This window comes from Leucoraja erinacea, chromosome 16 (genome assembly GCF_028641065.1).
Source record: "Leucoraja erinacea ecotype New England chromosome 16, Leri_hhj_1, whole genome shotgun sequence".
Taxonomy (NCBI): Eukaryota; Metazoa; Chordata; class Chondrichthyes; order Rajiformes; family Rajidae; genus Leucoraja; species Leucoraja erinaceus.
Window position 1 is genome coordinate 2,297,282 of NC_073392.1, and position 15,465 is coordinate 2,312,746.

A 15,465-nucleotide genomic window follows, 5' to 3' on the forward strand; every position below is an offset into this window, starting at 1 on the left:
CACCTTGACTCTTGCAATGAAATCTTCTTGCAGTGAAGACCGACATGCCAGTGCCTTTGTATTTGCGCTCTGAGCCTGCACATTCATCTTCAGTGATTTATCTACACGAACACCAACAAGCGAAAGGCCTGGATAGAGTGGATGTGGAGAAAATGTTTCCACTAGTGGGAGAGTCTAGGACTAGAGGCCATCACCTTAGAATTAAAGGGATTCTTTTAGGAAGGAGATGAGGAGGAATTTCTTTAGCCAGAGGGTGGTGAATCTGTGGAATTCATTGCCACAGAAGGCTGTGGAGGCAAAGTCAGTGGGTATATTTAAGGCAGAGGTAGATAGATTTTTGATTGGCACGGGTGTCAGAGGTTATGGGGAGAAGGTAGTTTGGAGGGAGAGATAGATCAGACATTATTGAATGGCGGAGTAGACTTGATGGGCCGAATGGCCTAATTCTACCCCTATCACTTGTGACCTTATTACCTTATAACATATTTATGAACATCAATATTTCCTCAGTCTCTCACTATTTAAAAATTGCTGCACTTTAATAAAATAAAAATAAACGCAAGGGGATGACCAACCGTGTTCAACGTGATGCACCATCTGCCACATCAATACCTGTTTGTGTTGCTGCTCTGCATTGCTCTCACAACGGTCTTGTATTGTTTCTACCGAACAGCTGGTGGAAATCCTGGGGGAACGGGGGCCTGTCTCCCCCCCACCCCCCCATCCCATGATTTGTAAAACATGTCGCAGCAAAACCGAAGCTTCCGAAGTCAAGTCGCAGCCTCTGAGGTCAGCCAGCTCCATGATGGCGAGTCCACAGGCTCTGCGACTGGAGCCCTCAAGGTCGAGTACAGTTGGAGGCCGCCAGCTCGTGGCATCTAGCAGCCCGGGACTAGCTGCAGTTCCCAGGTCGGCTCGCTCGCCCCGGGTCTGGCTGTAGCGCCCAGATCACCTGCCTGCCCTGGGAACTGCAGGCCCGTCCTAGATGTTAGGCCTCATTGTGTGTCCCCCCCCCCTCCCCCATGTTTTAAAAGTGATTTCCGCCCCTGCCAGCACTAATCCATGCAACATCTCCCTGGCCACAGTCTCCCAACCCCACAGTACTCATATCTTCCCACTGTCCCTTAACCAACCCGCAGTCCAAACCAGCACATCACCCACAGTATTATGCACTCCAATTCTGAAAGTCCAAATCAGCTGGTTTACTGTTATTTATCCTGGTACACGCTCACAACAATTCCAGATTTGTCAAACAATTTCCCTTTCATAAATAGACAATAGACAATAGGTGCAGGAGGAGGCCATTCGGCCCTTCGAGCCAGCACCGTCATTCACTGTGATCATGGCTGATCATCCCCAATCAGTACCCCGTTCCTGCCTTCTCCCCATAACCCCCGACTCTGCTATCTTTAAGAGCCCTATCTAGCTCTCTCTTGAAAGCATCCAGAGAACCGGCCTCCACCTCCCTCTGAGGCAGAGAATTCCACAGACTCACAACTCTCTGTGAGAAAAAGTGTTTCCTCGTCTCCGTTCTAAATGGCTTACTCCGTATTCTTAAACTGTGGCCCCTGGTTCTGGACTCCCCCAACATCGGCAACATGTTTCCTGCCGCTAGTGTGTCCCATCCCTTAACAATCTTATATGTTTCAATGATGACATGAAATGAAATCCATGCTGACCATGCAGGGAATGGAAGAGTACAGATTATAGTTTATCTTGCCATCATGTTCGGCACAGACATCGTGGCCCAAGGGCCTGTTCCTGTATTGTACTGTTCTGTGTTCTATGTAACCCAATTAAATTCCAGATGTCCCATTCCCACTTCTATAATAAGTAATAATGTGGTGCAGCAGGAGAATATAGGAACAAGGACCCCATGGTGAACCTTCATAAAATGCTGACGTCTGCATACATTTCACAGTGTCTCACTTGGAGGTGGTCAGCCTATTTTGACCGTTCTTTAAAATGCCCTCAAAATTCTTTGTTTTGTTTTAAATTGTGGATGATCAATAACTGCTAAAATTATCAGTGAGAATTCCCAGCACACTGATGCAATTATAAAGAAGGCACATCAGCAACTCTTCTTCCCGACAAGATTACGGAGAGTCGGCATGTCAAAGAGGATTCTCCTGAACAGCTACAGGTGCACGATAGAGATCATGCCGACTGGCTGCATCGTGGCTTGGTTTCGGCAACTGGAACGTCCAGGAGCGGAAAAGACTGCAGAAAGTTGTGACCTCTGCCCAGTCCATCACCGGCTCTGACCTCCCCACCATCGGAGGGATCTATCACAGGCACTACCTCAAAAAGGCAGCCAACATCATCAAGGACCCACACCATCATGGCCACACACTCATTTCACCGTTGCCATCGGGAAGAAGGTACAGGAGCCTGAAAACTGTAACGTCCAGGTTCAGGAACAGCTTCTTCCCTACAGCCATCAGGCTTTTGAACACAACAACAAATATGCTCCGAACAGCAAGTCAAGTCAAGTTTATTTGTCACATACACATACGAGATGTGCAGTGAAATGAAAGTGGCAATGCTCGCGGACTTTTGTGCAAAAGACAAACAACAAAACAACCAAACAAATTCTAAACACAATCATAACACACATATTCTTTTACATAATAAATAATGGAAGGAAAAACATTCAGTAGAGTTAGTCCCTGGTGAGATAGGAGTTTACAGTCCGAATGGCCTCTGGGAAGAAACTCCTTCTCAACCTTTCCGTTCTCACCGCATGGCAACGGAGGCGTTTGCCTGACCGTAGCAGCTGGAACAGTCCGTTGCAGGGGTGGAAGGGGTCTCCCATGATCTTATTGTCTCTGGGGTTGCACTTCCTGATGTATAGTTCCTGCAGGGGGGGTGAGTGAAGTTCCCATAGTGCGTTCGGGCCGAATGCACTACTCTCTGCAGAGCCTTCTTGTCCTGGGCAGAGCAATTCCCAAACCAGATGGTAATATTTCCGGACAAGATGCTTTCCACCGCCGCTGCGTAGAAGCACTGGAGGATCCTCGGAGACACTCTGAATTTCCTCAATTACCTGAGGTGGTAAAGGCGCAGCAACAGATTATTATTACTGTTGCACTATATTTGTTATTTATTGAGTATGTGTGTGTATACACACTGAACTTTTGTTTTCTGCTCCCATTATTGTGTTGTGCTGCAGCAAGTAAGAATATCATTGTCCGATCCGGGACACATGACAAGAAAACACTTTTGACTCTCTTCTCATGACCAACACCATGCAAATGGATGAATACGCTGTAGTTGAGAATTGTTTGAGGAATCACTTTAAATTACAAAGCAGAAACAACAACGTTTTTCCGATTCGGGATGGTGTGAGACTTGCGTTCACAGGCACTCTGGGCTTTTTGTCCCACCAAATACAGCTTATGGGCTTGGGAAGGTGGTGTACAGGAGGTTGTATAACATCTTGAACACAGCATATAATGCAGCCATGCGGCACTATTGTTGAAACAACATTAGCAGCCGCAGTGCCGATTTAAGGCAGTTTGGTGCCAAACTTCAAGTATTGCTGGAACAGAAACCAAGCAACAGATTAAAGAATATTCCACGACACTCCCGACTTGCGCAATGAAGATGGTGGATAGGTTTTGGATGGTCAACACAAAATTCACTTGCTGCAGAATATGCAATAACTGACCAGCTTTTACAGTGACAATTTTGACAAAGGATTCAATAGTTTCCAGTTAACAGTGACACCAAAGATGGTCCTCATGAGAGATGCAACAATGGTAATATCATGTCATTATTACAATGCCCGGTCCATCACTGGTATTGACCTTCCCACCATCTCAAGGATCTGCAGAAGGCGCTGCCTCAAAAAGACAGCCAGCATCATCAAGGACCCACAGCATCCTGGCCACGCTCTCATCTCACTCTTTACATCAGGAAAAATGTACAGGACCTCAATGCTGTAACGTCCAGGTTCAGGGACAGCTTCGTCCCAGCGAACTTCATGCTCTTGGGCACAACAAAAGCTAACTAAACTATGAACTACAAACTGTCTTGGTTGCACTCGGCACTTTACTGCATTAAAATTGTGGATTTTCCATTTTGTTTAACTTTTTTATTCATTGTGTTATCTTTCATACCGTGTTTATAGACCATTATAGACCATGATATTACCAGTAATATCACAATTAAATACTCTTGAATGTCAAAAGGAGATGATGCTTTCTTGTTTTAACTTTGATTGACTGACAATAGGTGCAGGAGTAGGCCATTCAGACCTTCGAGCCAGCACCACCATTCAATGTGATCATGGCTGATCATCCCCAATCAGTACCTGCCTTCTCCCCATATCCCCTGACTCCGCTATCTTTAAGAGCCCTATCTAGCTCTCTCTTGAAAGCATCCAGAGAACCTGCCTCCACCGCCCTGTGAGGCAGAGAATTCCACAGACTCACAACTCTGTGAGAAAAAGTGTTTCCTCGTCTCCGTTCTAAATGCCTTACCCCTTATTCTTAAACTGTGGCCCCTGGTTCTGGACTCTCCCAACATCAGGAATCCTGCATGTCCAAACCCTTAATAATCTTATATGTTTCAATGAGATCCCCTCTCATCCTAAATTCCAGAGTATACTGCTACTTAACAGGAGGAATGACGATATCTTGGGGGGCTTTAAGGCTAGAGGAAGTTCCTGAGATGGGAAGGCAAGAGGTCATGTGGGAATTTGAAATCAGGGATGTGAATTTTAAGATTAACATGCACCTTAAGGGAATCCAAGATTCCAAAGGCAGATGCACTGTGTGCTCGTCCAATGAATCAATGTCTCCACCATTTGATGTTTTACTCAAATCTTTCATTAGAGGCAGACGGAGCACACCTTTGAAAGATGACAATGCACAGCTGAAATGTTAAAAATAAAAATGAAGGTTCAATGTTGAGTGTAATATGTCAATGTCAAATAAATTGTGCCCTGGAAGCTGCCACTCTGACAGTGATTGGAGACACAAGAGAATGCAGAAGCTAGAATCTTGAACATAAAACAACCTGTGCAAGAAGGAACTGCAGATGCTGGTTTAAACCGAAGATAGACATTGGAGTAACTCAGCGGGACAGGCAGCATTTCTGGAGCATCTTTGAAATTAAGGGACAGAAGTTTAGGGGTAATATAAGGGGGAACTTCTTTACTCAGAGAGTGGTAGCGGTGTGGAATGAGCTTCCAGTGGAAGTGGTGGAGGTAGGTTCATTGGTATCATTTAAAAATAAATTGGATAGGCATATGGATGAGAAGGGAATGGAGGGTTATGGTATGAGTGCAGGCAGGTGGGACTAAGGGGAAAAAAATTTGTTCGGCATGGACTTGTGAGTTTAAGGGCCGAGATGGCCTGTTTCCGTGCTGTAATTGTTATATGGTTATATGGAGGGAAGGAATGGGTGACGTTTCGGGTCAAGACCCTTCAGTTTGAAGAAGGGTCTCGACCCGAAAAGTCATCCATTCCTTCTCTCACGTAAAAGAACCTGCCGGGGGAACTCAACAAGTCAGGCAGCATCTATGGAGGAAAATGAACAGAAGGTTTCCAACCTGAAAATGTCACCCATTCCTTTTAGATGTTGACTGAACCTACTTCTTACTCCAGCTTTATGTGTCTATCTTCGAGGGAAATGGACTATCAACATTTCACGTCGAGGCCCTTCTTCTGGACTAGACAACCTAATTTATTCCAACAGATTGGTCATTCACTATTTCCCGTTGATAAACCCAAACTGATTGTGCTAATCCCTTTCATTTCCATGTGCCCCATTGTCACTTCCTTATTGATAGATTCTAATATTTTCACCACCACTTTTGTCAGCCCAGTTCCTGACAAGGATCGTAGTACGTGTGATATTTGGACAAAAATATTTGAATCGATAAATATATTTCCCTGATAGACAACCCGAACGGCTACAATTACACAAGTTCCAGAAAATCAATGAGGAAAATAGGCCAGATGTGTGCAGGTGAGACTAGTGTGGATGTGGCATCTTGGTCAACATGGGCAATTTGGGCCGAAGGGCCTGTTTCCATGCTGTACAACTTCATAAAACCATACAGATTTAAAAAACATTAATTACAAGAATTAAGGGATTAGCATAAATAACATTGACAATTCTGATATTTGCATGAATAAATGTGTCTCAAAGGAATACGCCTTCATATTTGACTTCAAGAGTAACAAAGAGCTAACACCCATCATCTTTTCAAAGCAGATAATTTGGAAATTTGTTTGTTTTTTTGAATCAGTAGAATATTTTCATCATACTGTAAGTGTGACTTCAAGGAATTTTCTTACGAGGCAATAAGTTATTTAGCTTCTTCAACAAAGTGAGGGCAGCACTTGTTTATGTTATCATTCCTGAACACATTGCAGCAAAGAAGAGAAGACTGCTTCACTCCACAACTGAGGGAGTCCTTGCTCGATTCAATCCGCATTCAACTTTTTTAGCACAACTTAAAATGTCACCTTGTCTGCCATCTTGACACTGACAAATGTATAGTGAATGATAAGGGATCTCATTGCTCAGTCTGTTCATGCACCCCGACACTTCGGTGACTCTGGAAAGTGATCGGTATCGTGAGTTTGCGTTATGCAAAGCGGCAACGAGATGCCCGTCGGGGAATATCGGGGCTCTAGACTGCAGGAGTACGTGCTGTGGGACGCACTGAAGCTTGGTACAGCCAACGGCAAGGCTCTGTGGGTCAGGACCACAATCTCCTCCACATCGATGGCGTGCAAGCCCTGATTCTAACCAACTTATCCGTGAAAGAGCAAACAGCCAACTGCTGGAGGAACCATCTCCCCAATGCTTTACTCATCTCTCCTCTCATCTCTCCCCCAATAACCTTCCTGCTGGCATGGAAGAGTAATGGGAAACTGTTTAGCCACATTGCTTCCTCCTCACAACCAATGTCAAATCAACCTCTGATATTACACCTCAAACAACAGGAGAGGCATCGGCCTCTGCCAAATTTTCCGACTGTTCAAGGGCCAGTTATGCTATTGCAAGTACGAATTCCTTCTTCCGACCCCTGCTCCCCTCTGGCAGAAGGTGTAGTGGCTTGAAAACCCATACCACCAGATTCAGGAATATCTTCGCCCCCTCCATTATCAGGCTTCTGAACGGTCCTTCCTTCAGCTCGTGTACTGTCCGATTTGCCTCTACCTCAATGAGGATATTGGACTTCATCCAAGCAACTGATGCGCTACGATGCTGAGAACTATATTCTGCACTCTGTATCTTCCCCTTTGCTCTACCTGTTGTACTCAAGTTGGATGATTGTATTTATGTATTGTATTATCTGATCTGTTTGGATAGCATGCAGAACAAAGCTACCCTCTGTATTTCAGCACGTGGCCTTATCCCAACATAATTGTTCCGCTGTTGGTTCATATGACAATTAAACACCCTGGACAATTTCTATTTGTGCCATATGTTCGAACTGGATAAGCCAGCTAATGTCAGTAACCTCCCTCAGTAACACTCCCTTCTTCGGGTTCTCATGGCAGGTAGGCAGGTAACATCATTTAAATGCCTTATATCAGACCCAAAATACACACTTCACCACAAACTACATTATAGGAGGAAAAAACTGGAACAGAGAAAATGCTGAAGGGAGGTTCACAAAGCTTTGCCGAAAAAAATTAGAACACCTCCATCAATTCATAAAAATCCCTGATCCAAAACCATTTCAAACAATTGAAGGAGCATTTGAAGATAGACATAAAAGGCTGGAGTAACTCAACGGGACAGGCAGCATCTCTGGAGAGAAGGAATTGGGTTGTCAGAAATCAGGAATCACAGGCGGGGAGCCGCGAGAGAGGGTGTTGCAGAACTCTCGTCGGAGAGAGGAGGAGAACTTCTTCAAAGTGAGGAGATTTCGCAGTGGACCATTAGAACGGAGATGAGGAAACACTTTTTCACCCAGTGAGTTATGAATCTGTGGAATTCGCTGCCTCAGAAGACAGTGGGCGACAATTCTCTGCATGCTTTCAAGAGAGAGTTAGAACAGGCTCTTGAAGATAGGTGGATATGGGATAGGGTGGGAAGATAAAGATAGAGTGTATGGGGAGAAGGCAGGAACGGGGTATCGATTGTGGATCATCAGCCATGATCACATTGAATGGCAGTGCTGGCTCGAAGGGCCAAATGGCCTACTCCTGCACCTATTGTCTATTGAGATGGCTCTGAGAAAATGGTCTATATTCAAAACACAAGTAAGCCCTTTGGAAAAAGCAAAATGATTGCACCATCTGTGACAGGAATCACCCAACAGGCATCAAGCACCTCATGTGGTAAATCTGCAGATCCCTCGTAACCCAGAATAACAACCACGTTTACCCAGCACCATAATCTCAAACCCACCATGTGACCCACCACACGAGCTTCATTAACCACATTTACCCACCAGGTAAACCCACAACGTAACCCACAGACTTGGCGAGTCATCCACAACCTCAAGAAAATGTCTCAGTTAAGGGCCCGCCCCCACTTTCGCGACCTTTACAGGCGACTGCCGGCATTCATGATAGGTCGCCGAAATGTTCAACATGTTGAAAATTCAGCGGCGACCAGAAAGACGCTACGACTCTTTGGAGATCTCTCATGACCGTTGGAGACCTCTCACGGCCATTGGAGATGTAGTTTTTGTTATTTTTTGTTGGGGTGTGTGTGTGGGGGGGTGGGGGTGGGGTGGGGAGGGGGGGGGGAAAACTTTTTAAATCTCTCCCTGCACTGGAGACCTGACCTTTTCTCGTCGGGTCTCAGTTGTCGTTGGGGCCGCAACGAGGAGCGGCCTCCAACGGGAAGAAGCCGGGGACTCTGGTGCTACTCACCGTCGCCGTCGCGGGGCTGGCCGAGTCCGGAGCGGTTGGAGCGGTGGAGGAGCGTTGCCGCTGCTGCTGCTGATGCCGCTGCTGAGTCGGAGGCTGCTGCTGCGGGTCTGCGGACAGCGGCGCGGGAGCCCGCGGATCCCTGAGGGAGGGAGACCGCTTTTCGGGGGCTCCTGCAACGGCGAATTCTCCCGCCCGTGTTGCGGGGTCGAAGAGCTCCTGGAGCGGGGCCTCACTACACACGCCCCGCGCGGCTGGAATGGCCGCGGGACTTTGCGAGCGCACACCGGGGGCTCCAACACCAAGACCCGGTGTGCGACCTCGCACCACCCGGCGTGGCTTTAATGGCCGCGGGACAATCACCATCGCCAGCCGGGGGCTTTGACTTTGACTCTGACATCGTGGGGGGGAGAGTGCAGTGGAGAGATAAGTTTTTTTTGGCCTTCCATCACAGCTATGTGATGGATGTTTATGTAAAATGTAATTATGTTGTGTCTGGGTCTATTTGTGTGTAATGTATGGCTGCAGAAACGGCATTTCGTTTGGACCTCTAGGGGTCCAAATGACAATTAAATTAAATTGACTCTTGACTCACGACCATTGGAGACCTCTAATTACCACGGTTGTGAGGGGTCTCCTATGGTCATGAGAGGTCACCCGCGACATGTCACCAGGGGTCGCCTGTACGGTCGTGAGGGATCTCCAAAGAGTCGTAGCGTCTTTCTGGTCACCGCTGAGTTTTCAACATGTTGAAAATTTCGGCGACCTATGACGAGTACTGGAAATCGCCTGTAACGGTCGCGTAAGTGGGACAAGCCCTTAAGGGGACCCAGCTGACTTCAACAACATTTGTATCAGACAATCCAGTGCGAATCGTGGAACATCATCTTCGCAGCTTAGTGCAAAATAATTTTGAGCGTTTACTCATCAATGTATCTGTGACATGGTAACTTAATTTATGCACACACATCCGAAATAGATTCACCTTTTATACATGGTAGATGGTTCACCATTGGGAAATTCACCAAACCATCAGGTGGAGAAGTCTAATGGATTACCTTCTATTTAACGTTCACACATACGAACCAACCCAAATACAGCGTGCGCAGAGTTGCTATGCAGGTGTGCCACTTGCTTCATGTTCATGAGTGATAGGAGTAGAATTAGGCCATTCGGCCCATCAAGTCTACTCCGCCATTCAATCATGGCTGATCTATCTCTCCCTCTCAACCCCATTCTCCTGCCTTCTCCCCATAACCCCTGACACCCGTACTAATCAAGAATTAATCTATCTCTGCTTTAAAAATGCTGGTTTTAACCAAAAATAGACACAAAATGCTGGAGTAACTCAGCGGGTCAGACAGCATCTCTGGAGAAAAGGAACAGGCGATGTTTCGGGTCCATTGACTTGGTCTCCACAGCCTCCTGTGGCAATGAATTCCACAGGTTCACCACCCTCTGACTTTGTTGTTCCCCCTGTAAGTGCCCCTTGCCATGTGTGTCATGTCCCCAAGAGGTGGAAGAAATCTCCTGGGCTTTCATCAGTATCGCTTTGTAATCAGCAAAGTGGTGGCCAATTAGGAAAAGGGGAGACCTGGGTGTCATGGTACACCAGTCATTGAAAGTAGGCATGCAGGTGCAGCAGGCAGTGAAGAAAGCCAATGGTATGTTAGCATTCATAGCAAAGGGATTTGAGTATAGGAGCAGGGAGGTTCTACTGCAGTTGTACAGGGTCTTGGTGAGACCACACCTGGAGTATTGCGTACAGTTTTGGTCTCCTAATCTGAGGAATGACATTCTTGCCGTAGAGGGGGAGTAAGTAGAGAAGGTTCACAGACTGATTCCTGGGATATCCGGACTTTCATATGATGAAAGATGACTTGCTTTCAGCTTGTACTTGCTAGAATTTAAAAGATTGAGGGGGTGATAGAAAACAAAACAGTATTCTTAAGGGGTGGACAGGACTAGATGCAGGACGAGGAAGATGTTCGTGGGGAAGTCCAGAATAGGGGTCACAGTTTAAGGATAAAGGGGAAATCTTTTAGACCGAGAAGAGAAAAACATTTTTCACACAGAGAGTGGTGAATCTGTGGAATTCTCTGCCACAGAATGTAGTTGAGGCCACCGTTCATTGGCTGATTCCCTTTTAAGATGGATTAGGGTGGCCCTTGTGGCCTAAAGGGATCAGGGGGTTAGGAGAGGAAGCAGGGCAGGTAAGGGTAAATTGGGGCGGGATGGCTTACAGGCAGTACTCCTGATTTCTACGTTTTTTTTATGTAGGGAAATCAGGACAGCAGGCAGGTCGGAAGAGGAAAGTTGGGGGGGAAGAGACATTCATGCAAAGGGATTTCATCCGGACTTGGGACAGTAGGTCACCGGGAGTAACCGTGAGTGTGCTGGAGGGGGAGACCAGAACAGAATGTATGTTAAGTAAGGATTGCAAAGGAGAACACAGGTAATACGAAGAGAGGAGAAAGAATGGCAGGTATATCGATGCCGGAGAGTGGAGATACAAGGATGGAGGTTGATCCGGATGCGGATTCAAAGTACAAACGTGTTGTGGTAAGGAAGAAGGAATGAATCAAGGGGTAGGGGTTAGGGTAAGGACAAGCAAGGTCACAGAGCCGTGATCCTGGGACAATGGGGACTGAGGTCGTTCTTGAACGGCGGAAGGGAAGTGTGATCATATGCTAGGATAGGGATGGTATGGAGGGGGCTGAGGGTGCAGGCTTGAAGAGGGGAAGGCTCCGCTACTGAGGACGGCTGCGAGAAGAGCTGCTATTTGCTAGGGCAAGAAAGAAAGGAGATGTCGGGGAAATGAAATCAGAAGTGGGAGGGGCGTGGACATTTCCTCTCACCATTTTGTTTAATTGCAGTTAATTCCTCTCATCATCTCTCGTGGACAAAATATGAAATTCACAGTTGGAGGAGGTGGGATGAAACTGAGGCGGGGAACAAACTGGAAGGGGAACGCCGATAAATCGCGGGGGAAGGGGGGGACAGGGAGTATTGATTTTTTGTAGAGTTACGAGTCGGGAGCAGGGGTCCAAAGTTTAGGGGGGATTACCTTAGTTTAAGAAAGAACTGCAAATGCTGGAAAAATCGAAGGTAGACAAAAAAGCTGGAGAAACTCAGTGGGCGAGGCAGCATCTATGGAGCGAAGGAAAAATAATAATATATTTTATCGTCATTGCACATCAGTGCAACGAGATTTAGTATGCAGCTTTCATCCGATGTCAAAAAATAAATAAATAAATAAATAAACTGTGTGACGTGACCATCTGAGGGAGACAGTCCAGGGGGGGTGGGGGGCACTCAGCAGGGCCGGTTCAGAGCCGCTATAGCTCTGGGAATGAAGCTGTTTCTGAGTCTGGAGGTTCGGGCGTAGAAGACCTTGTAACGTCTGCCGGAGGGAAGTAGTTCGAACAGTCCATTACAGGGTGTGAGGAGTCTTTATGGATGCTGACGGCCTTCCTGAGGCACCGTGTGTGGTGGATGCCCTCCAAAGCTGGTAGCTGTGTCCCAAGAATCCTCTGCGCTCTGTGGACGGCGCGCTGAAGAGCTCTCCTCTCCGCGACGTTTCAGGTCGAGACCCTTCTTCAGACTGATGTCAGGGGGGTGGGACAAAGAAAGGAAGAGGTGGAGACAGTGGGCTGTGGGAGAGCTGGGAAGGGGAGAGGAAGGAGGGAGAAAGCAGGGATTGCCTGAAATTGGAAGCGAAACTACCCAAGCGAAATATGAGGTGCTACTCCTCCAATTTGTGGTGGGACTCACTCTGGCCATGGCGGAGGCCCAGGACAGAGAGGTCGGATTGGGAAAGGGAGGGGGAGTTAAAGTACTGAGCCACCGGGAGATCCTCCGTCTACGCCGCATCTGCACCCAGGATGGAACGATGTGGCCAGTGGTGGGATCCCATTAGAGGTGGTGAAAATGTCAGAGGATTATATGTTATTGGTGTTATTGCCTTCGTATCAAAGGATACTATTTTCCTTTTGTCACATTTAGTTTTTGGGACGAGAAGGTTTAGAAATCACCATTACAATTTTCCCGAACAATATATCAGACAGAAAGAGAAAAGCACACAATGTTCCTCTGGTTACAGTTAAACAAGGCACCATGTGGTGGATTTGATGCAAATATTTCAGAGTATGTGCTCGCCAAGATTTGGAATAGGAGTGGTAGGATGTTGAACATTTCCTACTGCACTATGCGCTTGCTGCTAAAGTTAAACGTTCCCATACAAGACACCATCCTCAGTCCCACAGCCCAATCACTTATCTTTCCAATTCTGGCACCCCGTGGCTTTGACAATTTCTGCGTTGACGGATTCTTTGAAAGACATTGATACAAAAGTCTTGAAGAAAGAACTGCAGATGCTGGAAAAATCAAAGATAGACAAAAAGTGCTGGAGAAACTCAGCAGGTGAGGCAGCATCTATGGAGAGAAGGAATAGGCGACGTTTCGGGTCGAGGCCCAGCGCAAATTGGAGGAATTGCAACTCATATTTCGCTTGGGTAATTTACACCCCAACGGTATGAACATTGACTTCTCTCATTTTAGATATCCCTTGCTTTCTCCCTCCTTCCCCTCCCAGCTCTCCCACAAAGCCTACTGTCTCCCCCCCCCCTCCCTCAACAATCAGTCTGAAGAAGGGTCTGGACTGGAAACGTCACCTATCCTTTCTCCCCATAGATGCTGCCTCACCCGCTGAGTTTCTCCAGCATTTTTTGTCTACCTTTGATACAGGCGATGACGATGGTTCTGAAAAATTGATCGATTGGCCAGGTGGGCTGAGGAATGGTTGATGCAATTTAATATAGAGAAATGTGAGGTGTTGCATTTTCGGAAGTCTAAAAGGGGCAGGACCTACCCAGTGAATGATAGGACTCTGGGGAGTGTTGTAGAGCAGAGGGATCTAGGAGTGCAGGTGCATGGTTCCTTGAAGGTCAAGTCGCAGCTAGATAAGGTGGTCAAAAAGGCTTTTGGCATATTGGCCTTCATCTGTCTAAGTATTGAGTATAGAAGTTAGGAGGTCATGTTGCAGTTGTACAAGACATTGGTGAGACTGCATTTAGAGTATTTTGTTCAGTTCTGGGCACCATGTTATAGGAAAGATGTTGTTCAGTTGGAAAGGGTACGGAGAAGATTTACGAGAATGTTGTCAGGACTAGAGGGTCTGAGCTATAGGTAAAGGCCGAGTAGGCTGGGACTATTCCTTGGAGCGCAGGAGGATGACGGATGATCTTATAGAGGTGTATAAAATCATGAGAGGAATAGTTCGGGTAGATGCACAGTCTTTTGCCCTGAGTAGGTGAATTGAGGACATAGATTTAAGGTGAAGGGGAAATGATTTAATAGGAATCTAAGGGGTAACTTTTCACACAAAGTGGTGGTGAAGGTATGGAACAAACTGCCAGAGGAGGTAGTTGAGGCAGGGACTATCCAAATGTTTGAGAAACAGTTAGACAGGTACATAGATAGGAGGACAGGTTTGGAGGGATATGGGCTAAACGTGGGAAGGTGGGACTAGTGTAGCTGGGACATTGTTGGCCAGTGCGGGCAAGTTGGGCCAAAGGGCCTGTTTCCATGCTGTATCATCCAATGACACAGCCTGAAAACAGGTTCTTCAGCCCACTGGCCATCGATCACTCGTTCACACTAGATCTGTGTATTTTTCCACACATAGAGTGGTGAGTCTGTGGAATTCTCTGCCACAGAAAGTAGTTGAGGCCAGTTCATTGGCTATATTTAAGAGGGAGTTAGATGTGGCCCTTGTGGCTAAAGGAATCAGGGGGTATGGAGAGAAGGCAGGTACAGGATACTGAGTTGGATGATCAGCCATGATCATATTGAATGGTGGTGTGGCTCGAAGGGCCGAATGGCCTACTCCTGCACCTATTGTCTATGTTTCCATCCCACTTTCCCATCCACTCGCTACATGCTCGGGGCAATTTTCAGCGAAAAATTAACCTACAAACTCGCATGTCTTTAGGATGTGGGAGGAAACCGGAGCACCCGGAGGAAACCCTCGCGATCACAGGGAGAACGTGCAAACCTCACACCAACAGCACCCGAGATCAGGATCAAAGCCGAGTCTCTGGCACTGAGAGGCAGCAGCTCCACCTGCTGCACCACCGTGCTGTCCCTGTCCTGGTAATTTTCACAAACCCAATATAATTTGTGTTTAAGAAAGAACTGCAGATGCTGGTGAAATCGAAGGTAGACAAAAAAGCTGGAGAAACTCAGTGGGTGAGGCAGCATCTATGGAGCGAAGGAAATAGGCGACGTTTCAGGTCAAGACCCTTCTTCAGTCTTTTTATTGAATAAAATTCTTTAATTTGTGTGATAACTTTCAGGTTATGAATTTGAAAGGAATTGTTCAGTCCCATGTTTTGGATCTATTGAGTCATTGAATAAATGATTATTATCCCATTAATCCGGAATAGGTTCACACCCAAATAAATATCTGTATAGCCCCACATGACAAGTAACAGACCCACCAGTAGTTTTTGTTTAAGAAAGAACTGCAGATGCTGGAAAATCGAAGGTAGACAAAAATGCTGGAGAAACTCAGCGGGTGAGGCAGCATCTATGGAGCCAAGGAAATAGGCAACATTTC

General features: G+C 46.6%; 1 protein-coding gene across 1 annotated transcript in view; it reads right to left on the reverse strand.

The window, feature by feature from the left end:
• LOC129704447 (ERC protein 2) overlaps positions 1-15,465 on the reverse strand; it is a 590,828-nt gene that overhangs the window by 571,710 nt on the left and 3,653 nt on the right. The window contains exon 2 of the mRNA XM_055647523.1: positions 11,914-11,996. The gene's annotated coding sequence lies outside the window, so the exon portion shown is untranslated. The remainder of the gene's footprint in view (positions 1-11,913; positions 11,997-15,465) is intronic.